A 12,249-nucleotide genomic window follows, 5' to 3' on the forward strand; every position below is an offset into this window, starting at 1 on the left:
CAGTTGGGTGAAGAATGGGGCTGGTGGTCAGCTGGGCCAGTTGGGTGAACAATGACTGAAGAATGGGACTGGTGGCTGCTTGGGCCAGTGGGGTGAACAATGGGGCCAGTGGTCAATTGGGCAAAGAATGGGGCTGGTTGGGTGAAGAATGAGTGAAGAATGGGACTGGTGGCTACTTAGGCCAGTTGGGTGAAGAATCGGTGAAGAAAGGGGCTGGTGGGCACTTAGACCAGTTGGGTTAAGAATGAGGTTGATGTCCAGTTGAGCCAGTTGGGTGAAGAATAGGGCTGGTGGTCAGTTGGGCCAGCTGGGTGAAGAAGGAGTGAAGAATGGGGCTGGTGGGCACTTGGGCCAGTTGGGTGAAGAATGGGGTTGATGTCCAGTTGAGCCAGTTGGGTGAAGAATAGGGCTGGTGGTCAGTTGGGTCAGTTGGGTGGAGAATGAGTGAAGAATGGGACTGGTGGGCAGTTGGACCAGTTGGGTTAAGAATGAGTGAAGAATGGGACTGGTGGGTAGTTGGGCCAGTTGGGTTAAGAATGGGGTTGATGTCCAGCTGGGCCAGTTGAGTGAAGAAAGGGGCTGGTGGTCAGTTGGGCCAGTTGGGTGAAGAATGGGGCTGGTGGCTACTTGGTCCAGTTGGGTGAAAAATGGGGCCACTGGTCAGTTAGGCCAGTTGGGTGAAGAATGGGGCTGGTGGCCAATTTGCATCCAAGATGCTCCAAGAAGACAAACTGGCCACGTTCCCTATTCTTCACCCACGCAACAGGTTTCCTGGGTGCCTCTTGGTGTCAAACTCAGAATCAAGAGAGGGAGCTATTAATATTCTGGGAATTGCGCTGAAGATTGACTGCCTCATTAGCAGGCATCGTGTGGAACCCTGACAATAATTAACAACTCAACGGTCTTATTTGCTGGCCTATCACAGAAGTATTCAATCAAAAATGTAATTTGCTCAATGCTCTCATTTACCATGGAGAGAATATTCCTTCAAAGTTTTAAATAGACTAATTAAGAGGGAAGAAATACAGGGAGAAAAAAAATTATTAACAGTATAGTTTTAATGGGAAATTATTGAAGCGTATTAATAATGCAATAACCATTTTTAGCAGCTGTCTGTCAATTTGCAGGCCAGAGGTAATTAAATTAGCCACAAAGGGTTAGTCAAATCAGGATCTGGGCTTAACATGAAGACTTTGCCTGGACCGGTTGCGTGTGCGACAAAGAACAATGTGCCACCAGAGTATACACGGCAAATGTTTAATCTGCAAAATGCTCCTCCTTCCCGTCTGTCTTCCTGGAATGGTTGGGAATTTGCTTTGATTGAAACTTGTAATTTATTCAACAAATGGAAACGAAGCTGAGCCACAAATGTTTTCAATGTGGGTGGAATGAATGGCTTTAATACAAGGGATGATCTCTCAGCCAAATATATTACAAGGAAGGTAAGAGAGCTGGCAGAGACAGGGTGGCATAGCGGTTTGAGTCTTGGACTAGGACTCTGGAGACCAGGGTTCGATTCTCAGCTTGGCCATGAAACCCATTTTATGATCTTGGGTAAGTCACACTCTCTCAGCATCTGGGGAAGGCAATGGCAAACCTCCTTTGACCAAACCTTGCCAAGAAAGCCCCAGGAAAGGTTTGCCTTAGGATTGCTGTAAGTCGGAAAGGACTTGAAGGCACACAGCAACACAAGAGCTGGACAGTTATTGGAAACCATGCTTTTTGGTTTGGAAGTATAAAACTCAGCACAAAATTATGCTGTGAAATATACTAAACGATTAGAAGATAGATAGATAAATGGATGGATAGCTAGACGGACAGACAGACCAATTGATCCCGCAAAGCAATCTCCCCATCAAGTAGTCATGCCAAAAATGGAGAAGATTGACAATTGTTTTATTTGGTCTTTCAGCTCATGAACTTGAGCCAGGCCAAAAAGCTTTCCCAGATGGGATGAATAATGACTTTAGCAATGTGTGCTGTCCAAGAGATGGAAAGCCAGTGGTGGATCAGCAGCAATTTCTTAGGTATTGATTTATTCCCTCCATCTTTCTGCCCGAAAAGACATTCAGGATGGATAACAATAACATTTAGATTCCAAATGACACTTTCAGTGCATCATCCAATGTAAACAAATGAATTAAAAACACATTTGTAGACATCAGCAACCCAAGATGCAGCCATCGCTGAACCAGTTAGAACGTTTTCATGAGCGGACAAATGTACGAGGCGCATCTGAATTAAAATATGTTGGTTATTTAGCATGTTTGGCCACAATTTGTATACAGCCTAACAAGGCCAGGTCTTCTTGTTCAGCAAAGGAACGTGACTGCATTTGTTGGGGATGGATGGCATAGAAGACTCACTGTTTTTGATCATCTACCTTTTGTTGTTGTTGTTGTTGTTGTGGGCCTTCAAGTCATTTCCGACTTATGACAACCCTAAGGTGAACCTAACATGAGGTTTTCTTGGCAAGATCTGTTCAGAGGAGGTTTGCATTGACTTCCTTTAAGGCTGAGAGCAAATGACTTGCCCAAGATCTGTCAAAGAGTTTCCATGATCACGCCAGGATTGAACCCTGGCCTCCAGAATCATAATCCCGACACTCAAACCACTGCACCAAACTGGCATCCACCGTCCTTTGGTTTATAATTTGGCCCTCTATCCTCTTTCCTTGGCCTATTCCAGACTGCCAAAATAAAGCTGCTTTGGGTCTCTTTGGAGGTATGCTCTTTAAATGATGCATGGGTCTTAAGAGCCCAGAGGTCGCGCCAAAGCCACACTCCATTCCTAAGCACTGGAGTGCAGCTTTGGTGCAGCTTCCGGATTCTTAGGATGCATGGATCATTTAAACAGCATACCTCCAAAGAGACCCAAAGCAGCTTTATTTTGGCAGTCTGGAACAGGCCTTTGTTTTCTGTTAATTGCATTTTTATCCTGTCTTTCTGTCCTTTCTTCTGCCCTTCTGTCTTTCGTTCCATCTAAAATGGCTCTTACGGTTAACAACAACTTTGCAAGATGAATTAATCTTCTGATATCCACATTGCAGATGACGAGCCAAGGGCAACTTGTTTAGCAAGGAGTATGTGACAATAGTGAGAACACAACAGGGGTGAGATTGAACCCTACACTAATTTAGTTGACCTTGTATTGTAGTTGTTGTTCATCTTTATTTATGTCCCATCTTCTCCCCCCCCCAAAAAAAAAACCCTGGTTCTCAAGGTGGTTTGCAAATTAAAATGGCATTATAGACCCAAACATGCCAAAAATCAATATTAACATAGAATTAAACTACATCAGCAATCTTGAAAGTTGTTTAACAAATTAAAGATGAATAAAAAGTACAGTGGGCCCTTGGTATCTGCTGGGGTTTGAATCCAAGAACCACCATGGATACCAAGATTTGTGGTGCTTAAGCCCATTAAATACAATGGCAGACAAACAAATGGGTCCTAGAACAGATCAAACCGGAGATCTCCTTGGAAGCCAAGATGATCAAATTGAGGCTGTTGAACTTTGGTCACATCACGAGAAGGTATGAATCATTGGAAAAGAAAATAATGCTAGGAAAGGTGGGAGGATGGAGAAGAAGAGGATAACCACAGGCTAGATGGATGGACTCTATAAATGAGGACACGGGTTTGAATTTGCAGGACCTGAGCAGAGCAGTAGAGAATAGGGAGACTTGGAGATGTCTCATTCGTAGGGTTGCCTTGAATCAGGATCGACTCGAAGATGGTTAACAACAACAACGCCAAAGTAAAATGGTGTCCCTTATCTAAAATGGCAAAACTATAGTTTGCATTTTGGAATCTATCTATTTTATATTTTCAAGCCATAGACTATTGAATCTGTGGATAAACAATCCATGAATATGGAGACCTGCTTGTAGATTACTATCACCAGACATGGTGGAACAGCTTCCATTTGCTCCAATTTATTCCTCAAATGGAAGATTCCCCCTCGATGGTTCCCTCCCTTGCAAAGTGCTATGTATCTTCAAAATGTCGTGTAAATGATTCTCAGTCACTGCCATCCCTCGAGCCACAACAAACACACCACAATCTGTATATAGCACTGGGTTTACTTCTAGGGGAGGCGCATCACGGATGGGGAAGAGTGTGGGGAGGAAGGGGGAAGGCTGCCACACTCATGTCGGAAAATTATGAGCAGTATAGATTATTTTAATGGTAGCTTTCCTTCCATCTGCAGCTCCACCATCTGTTCTTCTCCAATTACGGATGCAAAAACCCAGCATGTTTCTCCATTCTGGCAGTAGAGAGTGAAATACGCGCGCTATAAAAGGATGGCATATTCTTTGAACAATGCAGTTGGCACCTGGGTAGACATGCTTTGAATGGGGCATTTAGCACCTGCCCTCCTTTCCTCACACTTCAGGCCTCTGTCGGGCAGGAATCCCCTTCTGAGATCGGTACGGTTTCAGCACCTGCCGTCCTACGTTCCTGAAGTGGCGCGCACCATTTCCCTGCTAAAGCCAAAGCGGTTAGCATTGTTAAGCCGCTACACTGTGGGAGTTGGGTGAATCATTAATATGCAGTAACCAGAAATATTCCATATACTGTCAACATTTTTAAAATAATTTGATTTTGGGCATTGTTTGAACTCTAGATCAGATCAGGCAACATGGTCCTTTAGATGCTGATGGACTGCAGACCCCATTTTCTCTGTCTGCAGTTCCTGTCTCATGACTGTGCCGACTAGGGTTTTCATCGACTGTAGTCCAACAGCATCTGAGAGGGAAAGTCGTGCACCATTTCAGGATTCGCATAGAGGCCCACTAGTGAAGGAAAGACTCAGCTTTATCGAGAATCAGTTCTTTATTAAGGACCCAGGAGCCCCGTCCCATATCCAATCCAGCAACTTTAGCATTTAAAGCCGAATAATAGCTCCATAACAGTCCAGTGCAACATTAGCTTTGTCTGAGACGGGCCTTTGAATGAATGAAGCCTGAGAAGTCAGAGCTGTGTAACACAGAGCAAGGAGGAGGGATAATAGCAAGTCCTGTTGGCATTTTATTGCAAAGCCTCTTGCCCTGTTCTCTTTTTGCAAATGCCTTCCTTCACCCACAGCTTATCCTCATTTAGGAAGAAGGGGGCACCATGGAGAGTTTTGAAGGGCATGGATGGAAGCCCTCTTCTTCCTTGCTGGAGCGTTTTGTTGTTTCCTTCTCCGCGCTCTTTTCAAGGCTCTCGCCATCTAATCCACAATTGAAATCCTCTGAATAATAGTAGTAATAAAAGGTTCCAGAAACTATTCACAGCCCCCTTTCTCCCCGGTGCCATTAATGGGAACAAGTGGAAGTCTAATTTATAATAATAATCATAACGCCATGGGGTTCTCAGTTTGCCCATTTTATCTCTGAAACTTCAAATACTTCACTTGTATTAAATGGAATCGTTCCCCCCGTGGTTTTGGGAACCTTTTGGTTAAGCCCTCCTTTGCAAGTTGAAGAAACAGATTTGCTAAAACAGGTGGCAGTCTGCTCTACTTATTGTGGAGCCGAAAGACTTACACCCCCATTATGGTATTACGCCTCCGTTGCCGTGGCCAGGATTGTCTCTCATTGTGTTTTGTTGGTGCATATATTTAGCAGTTAAGGAAGGACGTGACTGCTGTGTGGAGCTGTCAGTACATAGCCATCTACTTGTTAAAGAACTGTTGATGTGTGTCACTTACTAGCCGGTTAACCGTGCCATTAGGCATCCTAAATTTAGGCACAAGATTTGGGGGTCTTGCAAAATACACAGCAAATTGTTTCTTTTCTTTGCCATTACTGTATTTCTACTGACAGAGCAGAGGGAAAAGGTTCATGGGATTTTCTGCTGTATGCACCAAAGAAATGTTAGTTCAGTGGTACTTTGAGCCTTGACTTGGCACAAGTGGCACCCCTTGAAGCAGCATTGGACATTTTATTAAGCCAATGCAGGGCAAGGGAACATGCTGGGTCTCTATTTCCCCTTTGGTAACGTGGCCTGATCTGAGGGCTAGATTGGAGGTAAATGTGTCTTTGAATTTAAATGTGTGCATTGAAAATGCAAAGCATCTGTAGGCTGTACAGGTGACAATCATCAAGGTTAAATTTGACCATTGCCTAAGGTGGAACACAAATGACACAATACAGCTAGCAGAAACCAACAAAGATGTGGGGCAGTTGCTGAAGAAGGTCAAGAAGGAAATGCCAAGGTAAGCTTAACAGAGAAGATCTACAAGAATTCACTCTAGAGCATTGGAAAAGTCAAAGAGTCCCCATACCTTGGATCAAATATGGATCAGAATGGCAACTGCAGTCAAGAAATAAGTAGAAGACTGGGAATGGGAAGAACAACAATGAAAGAACTAGACAAGATCCTAAAGTATAAGGACATAACTCTGGTTGCTAAAGTGTGGATCACCCAAGCCATTGTATTCCCCATCACCATGCGTGGATGTGAGAGCTAGAAAATGACCATAGCCGATAGGAAGAAAATCAACTCATTTGAGATGTGGTGCTGGAGAAGAGCACTGAGGCTATCAAGGATGACCAAATCAAACAAACAAATGGGTCCAAGAACAGATCAAGCCATCTCTCTGGAAGCCAAGATGATGAAACTAAGACTGTCATACTTTGGCTACATCATGAGATGGCATGCCTCATTGGAAAAGTCAACCATGCTTGGAAAGGTAGAAAGAGAGGAAGACCCAATGGTTAGACTCAGTCAGGGAGGTCAAAGACTAGAACCTGAAAAGAGAGGTTGAAGACAGGAGTTCTTGGAGATGTTTCATCCACAGGGTCACCATGAGTCAAAGCCAACTCGAGAGTGGTCAACAAGGTGGAAGGGATAATAATAATAATAATAATAATAATAATAATAATAATAATAATTATTATTATTATTATTATTATTATTATTTCATTTTTATCCCGCCTCTCCAGCAGAATCAAGGCAGTTTACAGTAAGAGTAAAAATGCACCAATACAAAATAAAACTCATTATCCCTCCCACCAACCCAACACTCCTCCAAAATTGATTTTTGCATTGGCACGAATGGCACATTCCCCCTTCCCCAAACAAATACCAGCAAAGTGTGCAATTCCTCAGGATGGCACCAAAGGGAAGGCCCTGGAGGAACAACTGTCAGTCAGAAGAGAGGATTGGGCTGGGTGAGACTGTGGATTTGGGGATTAGAAGGCGTCTTCTCGAAACTGGATTTCACATAAACTCGAAACCTTTCCCCCTGCTGTTTGACGCTCTTGTTTGACTGTAATGGGAGGCTGTTTAAAGAAAGAAAGAGAAAAAAGCAGAGGCATTTCCTTACCACCCTGAATGATGGCAACAAAACCCATTCAGGCCGGCTTGTATTTTAGCCAGCCACCGCTGTGCTAGCAGGGGCCGTTCTTTGAACCGGGTCGATGAACATTTCCCTGCCTTTTATACAGGCATTTCCCTTAGAACTTCCCTTGCATTCACTGTACGGCACATTTAGGTCTAATTCCACAGCGCTGCTCCTGGTTTCCCTTTGTACATACCTTTATAAAAATGGGTAAAATGTGTGTATATGTGTGCGCACCCTCACACGCCACACCTGCCACACAAATGGCCTTTCTTCTGAATCAAGCTGCGTTCCAATGTTGTCTCTCCAGGGCTCACAATGAATTGTACGTTTACTTTTGTAGTGCTTTTTTATTGTGAAAAGGGGCCATTGTACTTGGCAGGCTCCTTTCAACCTTCTCTTGCTTGGAGGCGAGAGGGAGAAGCCAGCCTTTGTGTTACCGCTGCCCTGGATGCGAATTGTACCAAAGCCATTAAAGGCTGGTTGGAAACGGTGGCCCCAGGCGACACTGGGAAGCACCTTTCCATCTTCCCCTTCCAACACTGAAGGTGGAGGATGGATCCAGAGGTGCCGGTTCCCTCTGATCTGTTTTGACAGATCTAATCTAGTGCCTCCCCTTGCGAATTGGAGTTTAAGCAGAGTATCCTTCACAATTACCATGTCAGCTTGAAACGGTAATGATTGCTCTGCTGAGGTTGTCTGAGAGGAGGAAACAAAATGGACTCAGGATGCTAAGGAAGCGGTGGCAAAACAGGGACTCAAGTATAAAAAATTAAGAGGGATCCACATGCCTATCCTCCTACAATCCTAGAATCATAAGGTTGGAAGGGACCCCAAGGGCTATCCAATCCAACCCCATTTTACCATGCAGGAAGACACCATCAAAGCACTCCTAACAGATGGCCATCGAGACACCAAAACCTCCAGAGAAGGAGACTCCACCACTCCCCAAGGCATTGAACAGCTCTTACTCTTTGCACTGGGGTTTTGTTAGGACAAGAGTGGGCAGTCATAGCTGTCTGGGGTCTCATGCCCACTTACAAATAAATCTCTTTGCGATCCACATCGATGGATCGGTTTGAAAGCGGATTGTGGTTCACACTAAATTTGACCCGATCCCATTTTCTTGCTGCAAAATAAAATCAAACCACCCACTTGTGGTTGACGGATGAATCGATTCGAAAGGGACCCGCTCCAGCCGGCCAAAGGGGAAATGTAAATAGATTCCAGTGGGCAAGTTATGCTCTCTCAGCCTCAGAGAAAGGCAATGGCAGACCTCCTCTGAACAATTCTTGCCAAGGAAGTCTCATGATGGGTTTGCTTTGGGTCGCCATAAGTCGAAAATGACTTGAAGGCACACAACAACATCATCATCATCAACAACAACACTCCTGTCCATTTTCCCTGATCCAACCCAATCTCTCTCTCGCTCTTCTCTCCATCTCATGGATTATTGTTCTTCTCCTCTTGTTGCAAACTCTCTGGCTTTCTTGAAACCAAACCTGAAGGGCTGAGCCCTTGGAAGACCTTTTTGCCCCTTTGTCTGTTTGATCTGCTTTTTTAAAAAGCTGTATATATACCACCCGGTGGCTATCCTCCTTGAACAGACAAGCTGGTTTTGTTGCAGACTCCAATAAAGCAGACAGGGCTGCCTTGTCTTTTTATTGTTCCACAATAGAGAAGCAGTTGAGCAAACAGTGGTGGGTAAAAGAGCAATTGCTGTGTTTACTGCTATGGCCCGACTCCTGTTTTTGTTTGTTTGTTTGTCAATATTCTGTTATGTGCAGTTTGGAATATATATATATATATATATATATATATATATATATATATATATATTCTGAAGACCTTCCCAATTGCATTGGATGCACTCTGGTCTGGACATCTCTAATCTTTCCTTCCAGGGAGAAATAAAAGGGGAAATCATGGTTTGGGAGGATGGGGATAGTTACGCAGTTAACTATTTGGGAGTCAAAGCAAATAAGAGCTTTTTCTTGGCAATCGTCATCCTTCTCTTTGCTTCTTTCTTTCTTGAAAGTCCAGGAATACTGTCTAGTTTGACAGCCAACTTGGTGTAGTGATTTGAGCATTGGAACACTAAACATTGAACATGGAAGCCCCCTGGGAGCCCTTGGGCAAGGCGCACCCTCCCAGCCCCAGAAAACCCTAGGATACATTCACTTTTTGTTGTTGCTGTTGTGTACCTTCAAGTCATTCCCAACTTATGGCGATCTTCCCTATCATGGAGTTTTCTTGGCAAGGTTTGTTCAGAGGCAGTTTGTCATTGCCTTCCCTTGATGCTGAGAGAGTGTGACTTGCCCAAAGCCATGCGGCGGGTTTCATGGCCAACCTAGGAATTAAACCCTGGCCTCCAGAACCCTAGTCCAACATTCAAAGAACTACTACAGATTACAAATTACAAATCTAGAACCAGACAAAGTCTGGCAAACGCCCCCAAGTTGTTCCTGTTCTAATAAAACATCCCAGTAATGCGCTGATAGATACCTTTGGATACTATTACATGCATTGCATCTCTAATTCTTCCTAGGCTTGGATATGGTGCATGTTAGATGTTTTGTTCTTGGAAGGCAGTGTGACAAAAACTGTGTTAACAGACTGTGTGTGATTGTGTTGATACGGAGCAAGCGTCTGTCCCATTGGCCAGGAACCAGCTGGTTGGAAGTGGAATAAATGGCGCGTTTGCTTTTTATTAGATGAGGCATGCATCTTAAAATATACATGGTAATGGAGGAGAAGCGATCTGTCTACCTTTGGAAATAGAGGGCTGTTGCAAAGTTTCAAGAAATTCCTTAATAATGTTCCAATTAAGTCTCATCCTCACAGTGCAAACAAACCCACTATTTGTTGCAAGGCTTTTCTTTTTTTAAAGCACAGCATAAAATGCACTCCTTTGCAAATGAGTTAATTAGTGTTCAATTACTAGAGATTACTATTAACGGCTAAATATTGCCGGTAACAATTCGATGTTGAATGGGACCCATCTTTTCCCCTGCTCTTAATAATTTAAGGTGCTCATAAATGTGCAAAAGCATTGTGGTACCATACAAAATAGGCATCTGCAAATAATGAAGGGCTACTTTGGCTGTGAAAACACAACCAGGGCTTCTGCTTGATGTTTCCAGATGGAGAAAACGAAGCACAAACTATGGTTTCCAAAAGCGGAGGCTTTTCTAGAGTCTCGGTGGTGAGGAAGTTGGATGTGTGAACATTACGTCAATTCAGATTTGGCACTGAAATGTGACTTTAAAAGCTTATATTTGGCTTGGTGACTTATGTTTAGGCCACCTTGCATTTCCATCCTATTTGCAAGCAGGGAAATGCTTGCATAGGGTTTTGACTCTTTTGTAATGTAGGAAGAAAGGGGGAAAGATTCTTTGAGATACTAAATTTGCACCACAATATGAAAAGAATTACCAAACAAAGTTTGCATGTTTGCATTGGCTTTGCTCCTTCACTTTGGTGACCTCCAATCCCAGCCTTTCTGGATAAGCCCCAGTTCCCCTTAACCTCAGTGGCTTGTTAACAGTAGTGTATTGTTTTGTATTAGCAAACTCGGAAGCCAAAGATGTGAGTTTTATCACCTCGGTTGCAGGCTTCCGTCTTAACGTGTGATCTTCTTAAAAGGTGCCGCCTGCTGCGAAATTGAACGCTGCTGAATAATTGCAGCCTGTAAGAAGTATGGCAAACCAGGGACCCGCGAGAGACGTATAATTTGTAGACCTCTTTTACTGATTAGAGTTTATCATGTATATCCAACATCACAAGCTTTTGTCTGAAGGTTCTGCCAAATTCTGGGTTGCCAAGGAGACCCGCAAGTATCGGCAGATGGATAGATATATATTCTTGTATGCATCTAACTTATCCTTGGCTCCAGGGGGGCACCATGCCTCTTGGGAGAAGAAGGTTTTGGCTAAGAAATGTATCATTCAGAACTCTTGATGGATGATCTGCCTCTTATCCTGATATCTGCAAAAGGGACCATAGTTCTGTGAAACAATGTATACCTAGAATCCCCAGAACCTTTCCAAAAAATATTGTTTTTCTGCTCAAAAATATTCAGTTTAAACTAATACAGGACTCATCCAGACTGGCCAAATATTCAATGGACCCTTTGGATTTGGTTCCAGGGCTTCCCATGGATACCAAGCAAGGTTCAGTCTCTAAGGACCTGAACCTGGATCTCACAAATTCCAGTCCAGCAGTCCAAATGTGGCACCATACTGTGGTGGTGCCTGTTGTTTTGATATTAAACCATTTTGAAGCATGGTGGGAGAATATAGGTCATCGTTCTAAGTCTGTACCAGCTATTGGATCCTTCGCAAACTTGGCTTTTGTAGAATGAGTCAAAACAAACAGCTCCTTAGATGATCTCTGGGGTGTGGAATGTGGCAGAGATGCTAAAGTGTCAGTGAAGAAATGGTCTGACATGTCGCCTTGGTGCACATCAGTCTCTGCCTGCACATCAGTCTTGTTCCTTCTGCGCCCAGAGACCTTGCTTGGAGGGAGCTGCCAGTTTTCTCTTCCAAAGCAACCTTTTGTTCTCCTCCTCCTCCTCTGTTCCGCTGCTCCTGTCAGACCTTCATGTTTAAATAATAATAATATCAGAAGAAGAAACACAGAAGGAACTCAGTGATGTCTCTCCCCCACTCCCTGTGGCAAAAGAGGTAGGATGTCAACTTGTTCATCTCATTGGAAAGGTTAATATTTGATACGTTCGGCAGTTCACTCGAGTTCAGCTCCTGCCTTCTTGTGACAGGGACACCCAGGAAAGCTGTTTTGCAGAGAACAAGTCCCAAAATCTGCAAGCAAGTGGCTGATGGGTCTGTGAATTAAAGCCCAATAAGTAACATTTCTGAGCTTTGATGACACCATCTATATTGCTTGCTTTTCCTGTGC

The 12,249-nt window shown here is 43.8% G+C and overlaps 1 protein-coding gene across 2 annotated transcripts in view; it reads left to right on the top strand.

Annotated features, from left to right (window-relative positions):
- The window catches only part of ASTN2 (astrotactin 2), a 320,421-nt gene that overhangs the window by 188,087 nt on the left and 120,085 nt on the right, over nucleotides 1–12,249 (top strand). The gene's annotated exons all lie outside the window — the stretch shown is intronic.

This window comes from Sceloporus undulatus, chromosome 7 (genome assembly GCF_019175285.1).
Source record: "Sceloporus undulatus isolate JIND9_A2432 ecotype Alabama chromosome 7, SceUnd_v1.1, whole genome shotgun sequence".
NCBI lineage: Eukaryota > Metazoa > Chordata > Lepidosauria > Squamata > Phrynosomatidae > Sceloporus > Sceloporus undulatus.